A 19,709-nucleotide genomic window follows, 5' to 3' on the forward strand; every position below is an offset into this window, starting at 1 on the left:
TATTAGTTTGGGATCAAACACAATGTTGAATCACAGCTCTAGTATGAGCTATAATGTGTGAAAATCTTGGGCAAGATAGTTTAACTTGTAAACTTTCTTTTTTTAACCTGTGTAATAGATATAATATTCCTCATTTTATAATGTGGATGTGAGAATTCAATGAAGTAGCATAGTTAACCGGAGTTGTAATAAATAGCCTAGAGTCCCTTTCAAATTCCAACATGACAAATTTACTTTAAAAATCTTATCTGGTCAGCTTGGATGTCAGAAGTGACCCATCTGGTGTTGGTAAGGTTTAGAGACAATAGCATGATCACATGTCTCCCATGTTCCTTTGCGAGGTCTCATGAACAAACATTCCTAAGACTCAGGACAATATTCACTGGGTCTCTAGCTTCTGTATACAATGAGACAACTTTGCTCAGTTAGATTTTCTTCTTCCCAAGATGATGAATTTAAACTTGCTCTAATTTTAAAAAGTAGTTTAAAAGGCTATAGGAAGTGAAACAAGAAGGCAGCAGAGTAAGAATCTCCAGTGATCATTTCTCCATAGAAACAACTTGAACAGGTATTCATATACCAAATAGAAACTGGTTAAGAAGACACAGAATCTGGCATTAGTATAGGTATATGGAAGAAAGCAGGAAGGTAAGAATTTCCCTGGTGATCCACTTTCTACTCCAAGCAGCTAATCATGGAGAAAGATGCTTCTGACGTGAGGAGAAATATGGAGTTAGATCTAGGCTATAGACTTTGAAACCAGTAACAGGACCAACTTGCTGAGATGCAGTACAAGACAGTCTCAGGCTCTTTCCATAGGCTAGTTCTCAAGGACCAGGCCTCTCGACTCAGGTTAATCTAGAAGCCAAGGAACTGCATCAACCACCTTTTCCCTACTTTTATACAGTACAGCACACAGTAAGAATCCATCTACTATGGGCTGGTCTTAGACTTCAGTGCTGTACCTGTTATGGTAAAATACATCAATGAGAACCCATCAGGCTACTGCTTACAGACAGAGCCTCTTGACCTACTCCAGCATCATGTGGACACTTGTCCCCAGTGAGATGGACTAATTTTTTTCTCTCTGGATCAATGCCAACTGCAACATGGACCTTGGGTATACCTTTGAGGCTTCAGGTCTCTGTGGCATTGAGACTCAGGTGTGATTCAGCTTTACATTAGCCTCGGAATCCTCCACCAGCCCTCCTCAACCTTGGGCAGCACAGAACAGAGTGTTACTTGATCCACTGGTTATAAAGAAAAGGCATAAGTACCAGCTTTTGCCTTAGAACTCAATAATGGGCAGTGAAACCCAACACTGGAAAGATAATGGACCTTCTCCCTAGGCCCCGTTGCATATGAAGACATCCCCTTGAGCCACCTGGTTGATGGTGGAAATTCATGACTTCTATTATAGCCAGCAAAACCTACTGCAGAATGCAATGGCCTTAGGCCAGGAGTACAGCAAAGTAGTGGATGGGTCATAGTAGCATGTGACCTCATCTTGTCTTTGTGCTTCATGATCTTGATGGGCTGAGGGCTTGGGCTGCCACACACTTTCGAGTCATTGGTGGTCATGGAATTACTCAACTCATTTGTCCCCTAAACCTGGGAAAGCAAAATATGGAAAGAGTAATTTTCTACTTGGGGAAAGATGGAGGAAGAGTGCATCAAACTATATCATAGGAGCTTTCGGTTTGTCCCTTCACAGTGACTGTGGATGAAACAGCTGGGTTTGCCCTGGCCTCATGTAAATATATATGGGATGGATTGCCCTTTTTAAGTACTCCTTCATCTCATTTTGAACAAAACTTTGAATGAGATTTGGCACACACTCTTTCCTGGAGCCCCTCTAGTGCTGAAAAATTCACAACATATGAATATGGGACCCCTGGAACACCAGGATGTAGATGCAAACGAGTTGAAAGAGCAAAAGTGACCATGGGCTGAGAGAAAATAAGCATTCTACACAGAGTTTTGGAAGAACAGAAAAAAATCAAGATTATAAGGATTATAATAAATACTCAATACATCAACACAAAGACAATATTGTATGCTAACAACTATCAAGAATTTTCAGAGAGGGGTCAGCATTATGGCATAGCAGGAGAAGCAGCTGCCTACAAAACCTGCAACCTGGCTGCTCCACTTCAGATTCAGTTCCCTTTTGATGTGCCTAGGAAAGCAGCAGAGGAAGACCCAAGTACCTGAGCCCCTGCTCTCACATGGGACACTTGGAGGAAGCTCCTGGCCCATTGCTTCAGAGTGGCCCAGCTCCAGCCATTACAGGTATTCGGGGATTGAACCAGTGGATGGAGGATCTCTCTCTCTCTCTCTCTCTCTCTCTCTTACTCTCACACTCACTCACTCTCTCACTCTGCTTTCCAAATAAGTAAATCTTAAAAAAAAAGTCGAAACATTACCACCAGATCTGTCCTACAGGAAATGTTACAGAGAGTTCAGATAACATAAAAAATTCAACATGCAGGGATGAATGATATGCAAGCTAAGAATTTAAAGTATTTTCCACCTTTCTTTTTGGTTTATTTTCTTATACTTATAATCAATGTTAAGCTGCCGTTATTCCAAAACAGCTTTTTATAATCAGAAGAATTATTTTGTGAACCTCAAGGTAAACTCAAACCAAAAGAATAATACACACAACAAAAACTATGACCAAGAATTTAGGATACACTAGTAGAGAAAATTACTTAATCACAAAGGGACAATATAGGAGAGAGGAGGAAGTACAATAAAACTAGAAAACAAGTATGACAATGCCTCAAATATAAATGAATCAACTTCTCTGACTAAAATGCAGGAAGTTACTGAATGGATAAATAAAAGATCCTACTATGGACAATGTATAAGAAAATATATACACTGAAAATGATGGAATATTTAAAGGTATTCAGTGCAAATGGATTCAAAAGAAAGTAAAAGTAACCATACTTAGACCTGATAAAGTAGACTTTAAGTAAATTGCATTTTATAAAAAGAGCAGTACTATATAATGATAAGTTGGGTAAACTCTTCCAGAATAGATAACAACTATAAATACATATGCATTCAATATCAGCTACCTAAATACACAAAACAAATATTAGTAGATCTAAAGGAAGATAAGAGGGGATGTCATCACATTTCCAGGGGCTGGCATTGTGGTGCACGCACTGCTTATGTTGTAAGTACCTAGGAGTGCCTGTTAAAGCTGCAGCTGCTCCATTTTTGATCCAGCTACTACAACTTGGGAAAGAAGCAGAAATAAGCCAAGTACTTGGGACCCTACCACCCAAGAGGGAGACTCATATAAAGATTTTGGCTTCTGGATTTGTCCTGGGCCACCCCTAGCTATTGCAGCCATTTGGGGAGTGAACAAATGGATGGAAGATTTCTTGCTCACTCGCTCTCACTGTTTCTGTCAATCTACATTCTACCCAATAGCTGCAGAAAACACATTCTTCTCAATAGCACATGACACATTCTCCAGTAAAGATCATATGGTAGGCTATAAAATAAGGTTCAAACGCCCTTTGAAATCATATCAACTATCTTTTCTGACTACAGTGAAATAGAACTTTGGAAATCCAACAAAAACATGGAAATTAAACACTACTCTCCTGAATAAACAATGGATCAAGAAGAAATTTTTAAAATTCTTGATACAAATGAAAATAAAAAGAAAATATAGCATAACTTATGGGACAGAACAATAACAGTACTAAAAGGCAATTTTATAATAACCAACATCTACATAAAAATACCAGAAGTTCTCAAGTAAATGACCTATCATTCCATATCAAAGAACTACAAAAGAAAAAATAAATAAAATCTAGTATTAGTGGGAAGAAAGAAATATAAAGGTCAGAGCAGAAATAAAAACAGAGCTTAGGAAAAAATAGAAAATATAAATGTAAGAAGAGTTTGTTGTTCAAAATGTAAACAAAACTGACAAATCCTTAGCCGGACTGGGAAAAAAGTGAGAACAATCAAATAAGTAATATCAGGGAAAAGAAACATTATTTTCAGAGATTAAAAAAGAAGCAGTGATGTAACAGAAAAAAGTTTATCAGAGATTATCATGAGCAAGTATATGCAAATAAATTTGAGTACCTGGAAGAAAAGGAAAATTTTTGGACAAGTCTTCAATCAATAGAAAATCTGAACAAACTAATAATGTCTAACAACCAATAATAAAAAGTCATATACTTAAGAAAATCTTATACCACAGGTCTTCATTGCTGAACTCTACCAAACATTTAAAGAACGAATACCAACTGTTCTCAAATGATTTCAAAGTGTTGAAAGGGAGGTAAATCTTCCAAACTCATGCTATCAGGCCATCATTACCCTGATTCAAAATCCAGAAACAAGCATAACAAATGAAAAAGGCTAAAATCCTTGATGAACCTAGGTGCATAAATCCTTGGTAAAATACCAGCAAACAGAATATAATTTTACATTATAAAGATTAGTAATCATAATCAATTGGGATTCATCCCAGAGAAGCCAGGAAGGCTCAATATCAATAAATGTGATACCCTACACCAACAGAATGAATAACAGAATCTATATGCTTGTCTCAATGGTATAGAAATGAAATTTGATAAAGTTCAATATCCCTTCATGATAGAATTCTAAGCACGTTAGGTACAGAAGAAAAATGTAATAATAAGGGCACATATACTAAGCTATGAGCTAACATCAAAATGAATGGAGAAAAGCTAAAAGCATTTCTTCTACAATTAGGAACAAGAGAAGGATGTCCATTTTCAACATTCTTACTCAATACAGTATTAGAAGTTTCAGTCACAATAATTAGTCAAAAGAAGGAAATTAAGAACATCTAAATTAGAGGTGAAATTATTCCTGTTTTCAGACAATATGATTTTGTATATAGAAAAGTATAAAGATTCTGCAAGAAAATTCTAAGAGCTGACAAATTTAGTAACTTTGCAAGATATAAAATCAATATACAAAAGGCAGTTACATTTCTATATGCCAAAACAAAGTTATCTGAAAAAAATGAAGAATACCATCTCATTTATAGTAGACAAAAAAATAAAATAGAATGCATAGAAATAAATTTAACTAAACATGTGAAAAATCTCTAGAATGTAAACTACAAAACATTGATGAAATAAATAGAAGACCAAACAAAAAATGGAATGGCATTCAATGGTCATGAATTTGAACAAGCAATATTATCAAAAGGTCTACACTTCTCAAAGAAATTTGCATATTCAAAGCAATCTCTATCATAACAGCAGAAGTATACTTCACAAAACTGGGAGGTGAATAAAAAATCTTGAGGTTTGTTGAAGCCACAAAACCCCATGAAGAAGCAAAGAAATCTTGAGAACAAAAACAAAGCAAGAGGTGTTACTTACTCTACCTGACTTTAAAATATACTATAACACTATTGTAATCAAAATAGTATGGTATATACATAAAAACATTAACAGATAAGTGGATTAGAATAAAGAACCTATAGGTAAATACACATATCCCTATGATCTGTAGCGAAGGAGATAGAATACCCAGTGGAGAAATGATAGGCAAAATTGGATATCCATATGTAGAAGAATGAAAGTAGAGGTCTATTTTTTACCATATAGAAAAACTAACTAATAAGGAATTATATACTTAAATATAAATCCAAAAGCTGTAAAATTACTGGAAGAAACATGTGCAAGTTTTAGGAACATTGGAATGGATGATGATTGTTTTGAATAAGATTCCTTAAAGTGAAAGAAACAAAATCAAAAACAGACAAATTATATCAAATAAAAAAAAATTCTGCACAGCAAAAGAAACAAAAAAGTGAAGTGACAATCTAAATGAAGTAAGAAAATATTTACAAACTTTATAACTGACAAAAGGCTAATATCCAGGATTTATAAACAGAAAACCCAATAGCAAAAATACCTTTAATAATATGATTTAAAAATGGCCAATATAATCTAAATCTATGACCTGATATCATCAAATTATTGGAGGAGAACATTGAACAAATTCTGCAAGACATTGGTATAGGCAAAGACTTCTTGCAAAAGACCACAGAAGCATGGGCAATCAAAGTCAAAATTGACAAATAGGATTACATCAGGCTAACAAGCTTCTGTACTGCAAAGGAAACACTCAGCAAAGTGAAGAGGTGACCGACAGAATAGGATACAATATTTGCAAACATCTGATAAAAGATGAATATGCAGAATCAGTAAAGAGCTTAAGAAACTCAACAACAAAACAAACAATCCCATTAAGAAATGGGCAAAGGACTTCAATGGGTATTATTCAAAAGAGGAAGTCCAAATGGCCAAGAGAAACATGAAAAAAAAATGCTCAGATTCACTAGCCATCAGGGACATGCAAATCAATACCACAATGAGGTTTCACCTCACCTCAGTTAGGATGGCTGTCATACAGAAAACAACAAACAATGCTGGATAATTTGTGGAGGAAAATATCCTAACCCACCATTGATAGAAATGTAAACTAGGATAACTATTGTGGAACAGTATGGAGATACTCAGAAAACTGAAAATAGATCTAACATATGATCCAGCAATCCCACTCTTGGGATTTACCCAAGTGAAATGAGATCACCACATGAAAGGGATATCTGTACCTTTATGTTTATTGTGGCTCAATTCACAAAAGCTAAGATATGGAATCAATGAACATGTCCATCAACTGATAACTGGATAAAAAATTATGGCATATAAATAGTATGGAATACTACTCAGCCATAAAAAGAGGGAAATCCCATTTTTGCAACAAAATGAATACAAAATGGAAACCATTATATTTAGTGAAATAAGCCAGTCCCAAAAAGAAAAATGCTATGTGTTTTTCCTGAACTGTCATAATTAACACAGTACCAAAAAATGTAACACATATGGCTGAAATTTATATTTTTAGTTTCAATGATTGTTTACAGCTCAGATCTCCACTGTTGAGGAACAATGTTCTTTTTTTTTTTTTATTTATTTTTTTTTTTTTATTTTTTGACAGGCAGAGTGGACAGTGAGAGAGAGAGACAGAGAGAAAGGTCTTCCTTTGCCGTTGGTTCACCCTCCAATGGCCGCCGCTGCAGCCGGCGCACCGCGCTGATCCGATGGCAGGAGCCAGGAGCCAGGTGCTTTTCCTGGTCTCCCATGGGGTGCAGGGCCCAAGCACCTGGGCCATCCTCCACTGCACTCCCTGGCCATAGCAGAGAGCTGGCCTGGAAGAGGGGCAACCGGGACAGAATCCGGCGCCCCGACCGGGACTAGAACCCGGTGTGCCGGCGCCGCAAGGTGGAGGATTAGCCTATTGAGCCACGGCGCCGGCTCTAGGAACAATGTTCTTTTCCTTATTACTATTTGCTGAATTCCTTACGTAGTGTAAGGTTAATCTTACGAGTATAAAATAAGCTGAGATTAGATCATTGTAAAAATTAAAGGAAGGGGGCTGGTGATGTGGTGCAGTGGGTTAAAGCTCTGGCCTGAAGTGCTGACATCCCATATGGGTGCCAGTTCTAGTCCCAGCTGCTCCACTTCCAATCCCGCTCTCTGCTATGGCCTGGGATAGCAGTGGAAGATGGCTCAAGTCCTTGGGCCTCTGCACTCACATGGGAGACCCGGAAGAAGCTCTGGGCTCCTGGCTTTGGATCGGTGGAGCTCCCACCTTTGTGGCCATCTGGGGAGTGAACCAGTGGATGGAAGACCTCTCTGTCTCTACCTCTCTCTGTAACTCTGTCTTTCAAATGAATAAAATAAATCTTTAAAAAAATTAAAGTAAAGAATGGGAAAGGAAGGAGAAGGGACAGTGGGAACATGGACAGGAGGGAGGGTAGGGTGGGAAGTATTACTAGGCTCTTAAATATGTATATATGAAATATATGAAATTTGCTCAAATTAAAAAATTAATAACAAAAATTTAAAAATAAAACAGATTCACAGAGAGAAAAAAGGCCAATAGACCTAAACACATATTTCTCAAAAGAAAGCATACAAATTGGCAGCAAGAATATGAAAACATATTTAGCATTGCTAATAATTAGGGAAATTCAAATGAAATACAATGAGTTATCCTGTCACTTCAGCAAGGCTGGATATTACTAAAAACGCAAAAGATAATTCCTGCAAAGATGTGGACAAAATAGAACCTTACATATTGTTGGTAGATATAATCTGTAGTTTAGTAGATCTATGACTGTAAAATATGGAGATTCATTTAAAAATGAAAACATAGCTTCATATGATCCAGCATTTTTGCTACCAGCTATGCATCCAAAGAAAATAGTTAGCATGTTATGGAAACACTGTTTATAACAGCAAAGAAAGGGAGTCATTATGTTAAGCGAATTCAGCCAAACATAGAAATATATCTCCCACATCATCTCACTTAGGTGAAATCTAAAAAAAGAAAATTAGTCTCACAGAATTTAGGGTAGAATAATTACCAGATGCTGAGTAGAAGAGTGAGGAATTAGGTATGAAAAGATTGATCAATACGCATGAAGTTACAGTTAGTTGAAATACATTTTGGTGTTCTATTGCAGAGTAGGGTGATTACAGATAATATGGTAGTATATATTTCAAATAAAACTTCATGAATGGATTTTTGAATGTTTTAATAATAAAGAAATGACAAATGTTTTAGAAAATGAATTTGCTTATCTATTGAATATTACATGATGTGTCCATGTGTTAAAACATTACATGGTACCCCATATATATGTATAATTTTTATGTCAATTAAAAATTTTATGAATGTAAAAAAGGAAGAAGGATTATTTTCTCCAGTCTCTGTGCAATATTCTTCACATAAATGACATCAGAGTTCATATTAGTACAGATTCTGAGAAGAATATATAACAAGGTAAAAAATCAAAGAAGACCAAATTTCATGGTAGAAGCACCAAGGAGGCCTGAATGTAGACTAATCATCATAATAGACTGGTAAAATTATCTTGCCACTTCATTTTCTTGAAAGGATTTTGCAATAGTAGCTAACTTAAAATAAATCTGGAGGAGGACTAAAATTACCAAGGCTCTCTTAACTGGAATAACATTAGAGAATTGCATATGAATTTTAGTGGTTTGAAAATTGCAAGGTGGAAAAAATAATTTTTATTTTCTGCTTTGATCTCCTTTGACAATGGTCTTACCCCTTTTCATAATCATCTACCATACATTGCTCTAGAAAAGAAAAAATAATGTTTTTGCTTTTCATAGAAGTTGAAACTTCCTCAACAAAATTGATTCTGTATGTTAGTGTCTTTTTACTTTCTGAATCATTTCATGTGCTTTAGGAACCATGAGGGCAGGACTTGCATCTTTATTATTGACCATTTTACCCTGTGTGGCTGGTATTTTCTTTTAATTGTAGTCATTCTGGTGTGTACTGATATCCCATTGTTGATTTTGTATGCATTATTACCCCAGTGAGTAATGATATTGAGCACAATTTCATTTGGAAATCCTGTCTATGAAATGTCAAGACTTTTTTTTTCCATTTCTCTACTGAGTTGCATGCATTTTCTTGTTGATTTCTGGTAGGAATTCTCAATATGTAATGGATATATGAGTATTATATATATAATATGTATAACATATATCTTTATATACAACACACATGTAGAAACCTTTTCCTATTCATCTTTTAAACCATTCATTGAATGAAAAATTATTTATCACATATCTATTATATATGTTCCAAGGATAATGATAATTCTATGGATTAATAATGGTTATTTTACAAATTATTTTCATACATTTACAAGAAAAATTATAAAGAAATTTAGGACAGTAAATGGTGACATGATAAGAATAAAGTTAGGACTTCTCTGCCTCCTACAGCCTCCCATCCAGACGTTCTGAATATCAAAGCTATTTTATACTATGTCCTTTCTGGGAGGAATACTCATCATTATGGCTGTCAGGAAGGAAAGACTTTCATATTTTCTTGAATATTAAGCATCTCTAAAATGTAATATATCTTTTAAGTATATACAAGGGGATATACATTCTAGAAGCAATCAGTAAATAACAAACTTCTTTTACAAAGTGAAATTTATGATTAATGAAGTAGCTTTTAATACTCACAAATTTTTATTGAACATATTTTAAAGCTTTTGGTCCCATAAACTTCATCTAGTATCACTCTTTATAACATCCAGTTAACTGTTGATTTATCTTGCTAAGTTAGAATAAAGTTTAGCGTCTTAGTTTGACAGACTAATAACATGGGGATTGTATGGACACCACACAAGTAGGAATGCATGAATCATTGTTAAGTGATGAATCTATAAAATAGAACTATAAAATCTATAGAAACATAAAAATCAGATAAAAGAGAGGGATCTGGAAAAGATGTATTAGAAGTTAAAGTCTCCTTCACTGAACTTACTAATGAACGTAATAATCTGTACTTCTATTAAGTTAACCAATCAACAATTCAACTAGTCCATCTCATAGCAGGGTAGACCCTGTACTGTGCATGAAATGGATAGAGAAGCACAGAGGTACAGCCCATCTCCCCTGAGTCTACATACTATAGCATTAGAGATAAGCCATGTAACTTAAATTACATTTATAAAGGTATATGTCATAAGTAAGTTATAGATAAAGGGCTATGGCCATTTAAACAAGGATTTCAACTCATGGGAAGAGGTTTTTCTAAGAGAAGGTATGGATGATGGGGATAAAAAGAGACAGAGTACAGAACAGTCCGTATTGAAGCTATTCAATATGACAAATTTGGCCACTCCTAGCTATTTAGATTTAAACTAAAAAATTACAAATTAAATTCCTCACTTGAACTACCCATATATATATACTAAATCAATTGCCATGTGTGGTTCATGTCTACAATACCTATTAGCACATATAGAAGATGTTTTATTATAAAATGTTCAATTAAACTGCTCTGACCTGGATAAAATAGTATATAAAAATTCAGGTACAGGAAATTGGGTGGAATGTTTACAAGTTACAGTAAATGATTGTTTATCTGCATTTAGGCACTTGGTTGAGAAAAAACTAAAGGCAATATTACAGACATGTTTGGATCAGGACATGGAGGCATTTAGGGATGGCTTTATTTTGTTTAAATGTTAATTATGTAAAAAGTAACAAAATGATCAGGAATATGCATTAATAATATTACTATGATAGCAATCAAGGGTGGTTTATAGAGGTAAATCCAGCTGGAGATAGTTCAAGAAAGAGTTGTTGTTTCATACTTGAACTAGGCCAATGACAATGGAAATACCACAGGGGAATTAAGAGTTTTTATACATGTTATTCATTCAACAAACATTTATTGAATACATACTGTTGGCCACAACTTTCTACACAAGGGATATATTAATAAACAAAACAAGTAAGAATTCCTTCCTCATGCAGGTTACATTTTACTGGAGTGAGCAGGTAGATTTTAAATTGATTCACTACTTTCTGAATTTATTACAAGAAACTAGTGAGAACAGTATATTGGCTCTCATTTTGTAGGTATGTTTGTTTAGCACAAGTCCTACATATTCATCATGAAGTAACATAGCACAGTTATATCTATATTATGTATTTATATATGTCATTGACAGTGTTCTACTTTATGAATCTCATTTAGTATTTAAAATATTTAATGGCCCTAAACATATTAATATTTCCATTTACTTTAAAAGGTGAGAAAACAGAGGTTCCTCATCATCTTTAGGTAATATAAGGAAATGTTAAAATGTGCAAAAATTGAATTAAAAGGTAAGTTTATTTTGATGCTAAAGCTTTTGAATAGGTTTTCAAAGGATTCCTTTTCTATCAACTTTTGAAGACCTTACCCAATGGCCAGGCAGAACTAGGATTTGAAAGCGTGCAGTTGGAGTCCAAAGTTCACACCTTAACTATAGAATGCAATGTGAATAGATCTCCTTGGTTCCAAAGCTCATGCACTTATGTATTATGCAAAATATTAATACTCAGTGGTGGAGAATAGAGGAAGAATTAAGCTCCTAGATGTTGGTGCCATTCATTTAGTTGTGTGCAATTACTATGCCCTGAATTCACCTTGTCCCCTCAATTAACTCTTAGCTCAGGTTATCATTGCTATGACCATTGCATATAAAGAAGCTGTTCTGGTGTCTTTCATGCTAATTGACAGAGGGCAGAAGAAGAGCAAGAGAATAAACAATAAAGATAGTAGACATGAATGGGATTTGAGGGGGAAATGTCTTTGTGACTGAATCAATTGGATGTGAGTTTTCAGTATCACATGCAGATGAAAGGAGCAAACTCAGTGCTTCTGTAGCTTCTCACCATCAAGACTTGAATTAAAGACTCATTTGAGGAATATGATTGGCAGTTTGTGTCTTTGGCGAGTGAATGACAGCTTTCCTCAAGAGCAAGTGGCTCAAAATTCAAGACTCTCCACTTTCACTCCTGGGCCTTCCCAAGAGCAGGAGCTGATATGTGATGCATGCACATTAGTTCTTTTGCTCAGGAAGCACCATCTGTTGGTGGTCCAACCCTTTTCTCTTGCTACTAGCAAATGCATTTCCCAAGCCTGAAGTCTCAGATTCAGTCTGCCTGTCTTTTTCTCCCTTCTAAGCATACTTCATCAAAACAACCCACTTAAAACCCTAAAAAGCACTAATCCCCTTCTCACCAAGCTCAGTGCCTCACCCTTAGTCCATTCTTTTATCACATCTTGCAGGGATTACTCTAAAGGCCTCTGAATCTAGTTTGAAAATTTCTTTCTCCCTGTTATGTTGCACTCCATTCTCTACATTACTCTTGATTAGTCTTTGTAAAGTGGTGTTCTGATCATGTAAATCCTGTGATTAAAAACTTTATTAATCCCCATTGATCTTTGATGCTTTCCAAGTTTTTCAACAGTAATCACAGGACCTCATGCTCGGATCCTTTTTTCATGGACACATTCTTCTCTCGCTCAGTGTGCTCTTCAACTGAATCTGTTGTTTTTCCCAGACCTACCATGCTCTTTCCTAGCTCGTACTTCTGACAACAGTAATATGAATTGAGGGAAGACTTCAAGCATTTTCGTTTTTTTCTGGTATATTAATTTGTTATTCCTGCTGATAACACCAAGAAACACCTTACTCTGGGCCTTGGGAACCGCAATAAAGACTTAACACTGGGAAAGATAAACCTAGCCAAGGCAAAGGAGGGACTTCTGAAGCAATTAAGACCCCAGGTTCTCCCACTTGCTGAGGCAATGTTGTATAATGGAAAGAACCTGGGCATCATACAATGTGTCAGCCCATTCTTCATTGCACACAGCCACTTGGAAATGCAGGAGATGAGTGAAAATCCAGCAGAACACCCTCTCTCTCTTCCCCTGCCTCCCCTCGCATCTCCTTTCCCTTGGCATGGCTGCATATTATAATCAGTACACTCTTGTCATCAAAATTGCCAATTACAGCTCTATTGGAGAACCTGAATTCTTTTCTCCCACCAATGTAAATATAATCATGACTCTGGATAAGTCACTGTGCTCCTCTGGTCTCAAAGTCCTCATTTATCCAATGGACATTTGGGAAGAGGTGGTTCCAAATATTCCTTTTGCCCTGATATGTTGTGTGAGAGAATTTTTATTTCTCAACATTCACTCTCTTAATAGCTTTGATTTTCTAGGCTCCAAGTATGAAATAAGTGTTTGTTCCAAATTCATCCTATTGCAGGTATGAATTTCTTATCTGTACCTTCCAATTGTGTTCAAATGGTCAGAAATGAAATGCTATAGTGTATTCATAAACTAGTGACTAATATGGCAATCAACACTCAGGATGCAATGGCATACCAGACATAATGGCCGGGTAGTCAATACATAGCACATATTTCACCTCAAAATTAAATGAAGAAAATATTTAAAACTCTTTAATTTGGGACTGATCTTAACTAAAAATTGTTGCTACATACACTATTTGGTTTAGTTTGGTAGGACAATCCCTAAATCCTTTCTGTCATATTTTTTGTATTAGTCAACATCCATGCATCCAATCTAAAGTCAACAGACCTATGCTTAGTGAAAGGGAGAACTTGGAGAGAGCTCTCTCCTTCACATTTGCTCACCATGTGTCTTTCTTTGATTTTTGACTTTGTAACTTCAGCACCAAACTGTGTACCATGGCCCTTGTGCAGGATGGCATCCTAGCCAATCCATGATAACTTTCTGGGATAGAAGTACAAAACGAAAGAGCGCTTATTAATCATTCAACATGTGCATGGCATGGCATAGCGTCTGCCTCACAGGCATTCACTGAAAAAAGCATGTTAGATGAACAGACATATGATTAAGGTACTCTATATTAGATAACTACCCATTTAATGCCCAATTCAGTATTCCAAGATAAGAATTGTGGCATTTGCACTGTTCAGGAGAAAAAGGCACCCAAATTTCATAGTTGATATATGATGCAGTAAGAAATTAAATAGGCACAAACCTAATTTTTGAAGGGAAATAAGTGAAACTTAAAGATGCTTTCTGGGGCAGGTGCCTGGTGTAGTAGTTATCATGCCACTTAGGACACCCATACCTTGAATTGGAGTGCATGGGTTCAAATTCTGCTCCTAATTAGTTTCCTGCTAATGTGTACCTTGAGAGGCAACAGGTAATGGTACATGTATTTTGGCCCCTGTCACTCCCATGGGAGTCCTGGAACTGAGTTTCTGGCTCTGGCTTTGGCTTGGCCCAGCCCAGATACTGTGGGCATTTGGGGAGTGAATCAGTGGATGAAAGATCTTTTTTGTCTGTCTCTGTCTTTTGGTCTCTGCCCCTGTCTCTGTCTCTCTGCTTTTCAAACAAAATGAATATATATATATATATATATATATTTTTAAAGTATGCCTTCTCAGGCCAGTACTGTGGCATAGTGGGCTAAGTCTCTACTTGCAGAGCCGGCATCCCATATGGGCTTTATTCTAGTTCCAGCTGCTCCTCTTCTGATCCAGCTATCTGGTATGGCCTGGGAAAACAGTAGAAGATGGCTCAAGTACTTGGACCCCTGCACCGACATGGGAGACTCGGAAGAAACTCCTGGCTCCTGGCTTTGGATTGGCCCAGTCCTGGATATTGTGGCCATTTGGGGAATGAACCAGTGGATAGAAAACCTTTCTCCCTTACTCTCCCTCTCTCTGACTACAACTCTACCTCTCAAACAAATAAGCAAAAATCTTAAAAAAATGGCTTCTCATAACAGATGCACTGTATGATTACAGATATCAAAAAACTATAAATCATATTAGCATGCAAAGAATACTGTGTTTTAAGTTACAGACAGATTTTGACTCCTGCATTTGATATTTAGCATCTGTGTAACGTTGGTAAATTTCATGAACACCAAGGCTCAACTTCCTTGTGAATATTATAAAGATCATATTACCTATAAGGTGATCTGGTGATTAGACAGAAAATGTGCAGTGTATCCCCATTTCTGATGCTTCCTGGCATTCAACAGATGGCAGCTGTTATAATGGCTATACATGCTGATTCAATATTTCATGAGTGGTAGCCTTGTCTACACAAATTTTATTATTATTATTATTATTATTTGACAGGCAGAGTGGACAGTGAGAGAGAGAGACAGAGAGAAAGGTCTCCCTTTGCCATTGGTTCACCCTCCAATGGCCGCCGCGGCCGGCGCACGGCGCTGATCCGATGGCAGGAGCCAGGTACTTATCCTGGTCTCCCATTGGGTGCAGGGCCCAAGGACTTGGGCCATCCTCCACTGCACTCCCTGGCCATAGCAGAGAGCTGGCCTGGAAGAGGGGCAACCGGGACAGAATCCGGCGCCCCAACCGGGACTAGAACCCTGTGTGCCGGCGCCGCAAGGTGGAGGATTAGCCTAGTGAGCCACGGCGCCGGCCTACACAAAGTTTTGAACAGCTCAGTACTATTAGAGTTTCAGAAAAGGTGAAGGTACTCAAAAACATTATAAAACCTAGTGAAAGAGTAGAATGTGAAAATTTTTGGCACCAAAAGTCATTACTGTGAGAGATTTAAATATTAGTGTGAGTTGCTTAAAGTATTTCTGTCTTGACTTCTAATTTTATTCAGGACAAAAGTCTAAGGAATTCCTGGTAATTTAAAACCCCTAAAAGAAAACGGATTTTTTCCTACCCTGCACTCATCCTTCTTTCCTTGAACCTCTGAGGTTCTTGCTGTAGCTTTGGAGAACCATACACAGTGTTCCTGAATTTTCTGGGCAACTTTCATTTTGTGCTTAGCCCTCACAAAATGAGTAACTCAATTTGTGTACCTTCTTGCTTTCCATATCAGTAGCTCTTTCAATTTCTACCCTGATGGGCTAGGGCTGCCTAATGACTGAGTGTCCTTGCTAATAGGGTTTTCTCTGCTTTCCTTGCAAGAGTAGACAGCTCTTTTGTTTTTATTTTCATGCAATGTGACTAGTTAGCCTTCAATCTTTATACTTAATATACATTTATTCTTTAATGTTTGCTTATAAACACTAAAATAAGACTGCCTGATGTTATTGCCAACCCAAATGTTGTAACTGGCAAGAACATGTAGACTATGATTATATTTAAAAGTAGAAAAAAATTAAATATAAACTTTTTTTGGTCTGCTGCTTGAGCGAGACATACCAGGAGGGGGAAGGTGGAGGAAAAGCATGTTTACGCAGAATGTAAAGTCTGAAGACCAAAGTTATCAGCACAAAATTTAGCTAAGCAAACTGCCGTCATTTTCCTTCTCATCATAACAATTATATTAACTAAAGCAATTGTCATCATAACATTTATAATAAATAAAACAACAAATAAAACAATGGCTATCTTTTTTGTGAGTAGTATCCTAGCCATTTAAAATATTTTATATCACTTTAATTTTATATAAATATTATGAGGATCATAAAATTATCTTCTTTTTTAAGGGTAAAGTTGTGTCCTAGGTGGTCACATTGTGATGCAGGTTTCTGAAGTGGGAAGTTGTAGAAAGATGATTTACATATGCATGGTCTGACCTCAGATCCATACTCTTTACTATGTTGCTCTATAGCCCCACTCAGATCCTATACTTTCTACTTGTATCATGGTTTGGTTACTTATACTCTCTAAATCTCTGTTTTCTCATCTGTATAGTGGACATAACAGTAATAATCAGATTACGCGAATGTTTGAGGATATACTTAGCTAATGCACTAAGATATGCTTGATCTGTTATAGTGTCGTATATAATTTACAGTCTTATCCCTTGTAAGACATAAGGTAGTCCTATTATTTTCACATCAATAATACTTGTCATCCACGCCTCACCCGAGGATATTAAAAAGGCATATCGGAAACTGGCACTGAAGTGGCACCCAGATAAAAATCCTGATAATAAAGATGAAGCAGAGAGAAAATTCAAACAAGTAGCTGAGGCATATGAGGTGTTATCTGATGCTAAAAAATGGGACATCTATGACAAATATGGCAAAGAAGGATTAAATGGTGGAGGAGGAGGTGGAAGTCATTTTGACGCTCCATTTGAGTTTGGTTTCACATTCCGTAACCCAGAAGATGTCTTCAGGGAATTTTTTGGTGGAAGGGACCCATTTTCATTCGACTTCTTTGAAGACCCATTTGAGGACTTTTTTGGGAACCGAAGGGGTCCCCGAGGAAGTAGAAGCCGAGGCCCAGGCTCATTTTTCTCTGCCTTCAGTGGGTTTCCATCCTTCGGAGGTGGATTTCCTTCTTTTGATACAGGATTTACTTCGTTTGGGTCCCTGGGTCATGGAGGCCTTACTTCATTCTCTTCCATGTCATCGGTGGTAGTGGGATGGGCAACTTCAAGTCTGTATCAACTTCTACTAAAATAGTTAATGGCAGAAAAATCACTACAAAGAGAATTGTCGAGAATGGTCAAGAAAGAGTAGAAGTCGAAGAAGATGGCCAGTTAAAGTCCTTAACGATAAATGGTAAGGAGCAGCCGCTACGCTTGGATAACAAGTAATTCAACGCACGCATTTAACAGAAATGTTAAACTATAACAAGCACCATTTGAGGATTAACAGGAACATTTTTTTGACGATTTCAAACGAACTCGACTTTCAGTATAATTGTACCTAATCTAAAGTATTTATAAACAGCTCATCGGAGCACCTATTTGTCATAGACTTTTGAGTTTATTGTTGGGACCACATAATAGGACCATTTTTTTTTTGTCTTTAAAATTGTTGTAAATCTCTGTATGCACTTTGCTTTTTTATTAAACGTTATCCAAGGTTAGCCGTGACTCTTCAGTAGTGGTAGGACAAGATTGTACACTAACACCAGCATGGATCTGCTTTTCCATTTTGTTTGAAATGTGAGCCAAGTAGTGTCAGCCTGCTGTGAAGTTAACATTGCCAGGATGAATCTTCTACAGAAATTATTTCAGTTTTTTCAGTATTTAGTAGTGAAAGATATTAATGCATTAATGGTAATACATTTCTGGTTTAATATAAATTAAGGATGTTTTCTAGTTGTGCATGAAAGCTGGTAATTTAGTAAGTTTTGACAATTGTTTAAATATGTAATGTTAAGCTTAGGTTCAAAAAAGTAAATCTGGTAAACTGGGTCTTTTGTCATTTGCTTTTAAAAAAGAAAATAAATGCGAATGTGTTTAGTGCAAAAAAAAAAAAAAATACTTGTCATCTTTCTTTTCCTGAAACACAAAAGATACAAGAACTGGCAGAGTGAGTTTACCTGCAAGACAGACAGGTTACCTGCTTTCTACAAGAGGATACTTAACATTTTGCATCTACAGTTCTTTACTTCCTCACTCTGTTACTTAAACAGCCACCAGACTGCAGGGCCCAAGGACTTGGGCCATCCTCCACTGCACTCCCTGACCACAGCAGAGAGCTGGCCTGGAAGAGGGGCAACCGGGACCAAATCCGGCGCCCCAACTGGGACTAGAACCCCGTGTGCTGGCGCCGCAAGGCGGAGGATTAGCCTAGTGAGCCACAGCGCCGGCCTTGTATGTTATTTTTAAATCCTCTCAACAACATTAAATTAATAGCATGAAAAGCCTTATATTTTTGAGTCACTTTATAAATGAGATTTGAAGAGACAATGTCAATTTGCCCAAGGCTATTCTAGTGGTAGGATGGTGATCTAGATCCAGGTTTGACTGCTGGCATGAACTAGTCTCAGTCAAGAAAGATAAAGGAGAACTTCCAGGTTTTATACTATTTTCATGAGTCCAGTTTTCCAGTGGAGAGAGGGAGATTGGCCAAATATTTTTTGGAGTTAAGGTTATATATTTTAGCCTGTTTTTTTCCAACTGAAAAAGGGGGTTCAAATATATGTTGTAGTTATTTCGACAAATTGACTAAAGTATAGATTAATAAGTAATCAAAAATTCAGAATGCATAATTTTTTTTTGACAGGCAGAGTGGACAGTGAGAGAGACAGAGATAAAGGTCTTCCTTTTCCATTGGTTCACCCCCAATGGCCGCTGCAGCCGGCGTGCTGCGGCCGGTGCACAGCACTGATCTGAAGCCAGGAGCCAGGTGCTTCTCCTGGTCTCCCAAGTGGGTGCAGGGCCCAAGCACTTGGGCCATCCTCCACTGCACTCCCGGGCCACAACAGAGAGCTGGACTGGAAGAGGAGCAACCGGGACAGAATCCGGCACCCCAACCGGGACTAGAACCCTGGGTGCTGGCGCCGCAGGGAGAGGATTAGCCTTTTGAGCCATGGCGCTGGCCCAGAATGCAT

At 37.0% G+C, this 19,709-nt stretch overlaps 1 protein-coding gene and 1 pseudogene across 5 annotated transcripts in view; one reads left to right on the plus strand and one right to left on the minus strand.

Moving 5' to 3' along the window:
* Positions 1-18,581, plus strand: part of LOC138846045 (dnaJ homolog subfamily B member 6-like) — a 29,228-nt pseudogene extending 10,647 nt beyond the window's left edge.
* Positions 1-19,709, minus strand: part of TENM4 (teneurin transmembrane protein 4) — a 2,118,216-nt gene that overhangs the window by 1,678,044 nt on the left and 420,463 nt on the right. The window lies entirely within an intron of this gene.

The sequence above is a fragment of the Oryctolagus cuniculus genome, chromosome 1, assembly GCF_964237555.1.
Source record: "Oryctolagus cuniculus chromosome 1, mOryCun1.1, whole genome shotgun sequence".
Taxonomy (NCBI): Eukaryota; Metazoa; Chordata; class Mammalia; order Lagomorpha; family Leporidae; genus Oryctolagus; species Oryctolagus cuniculus.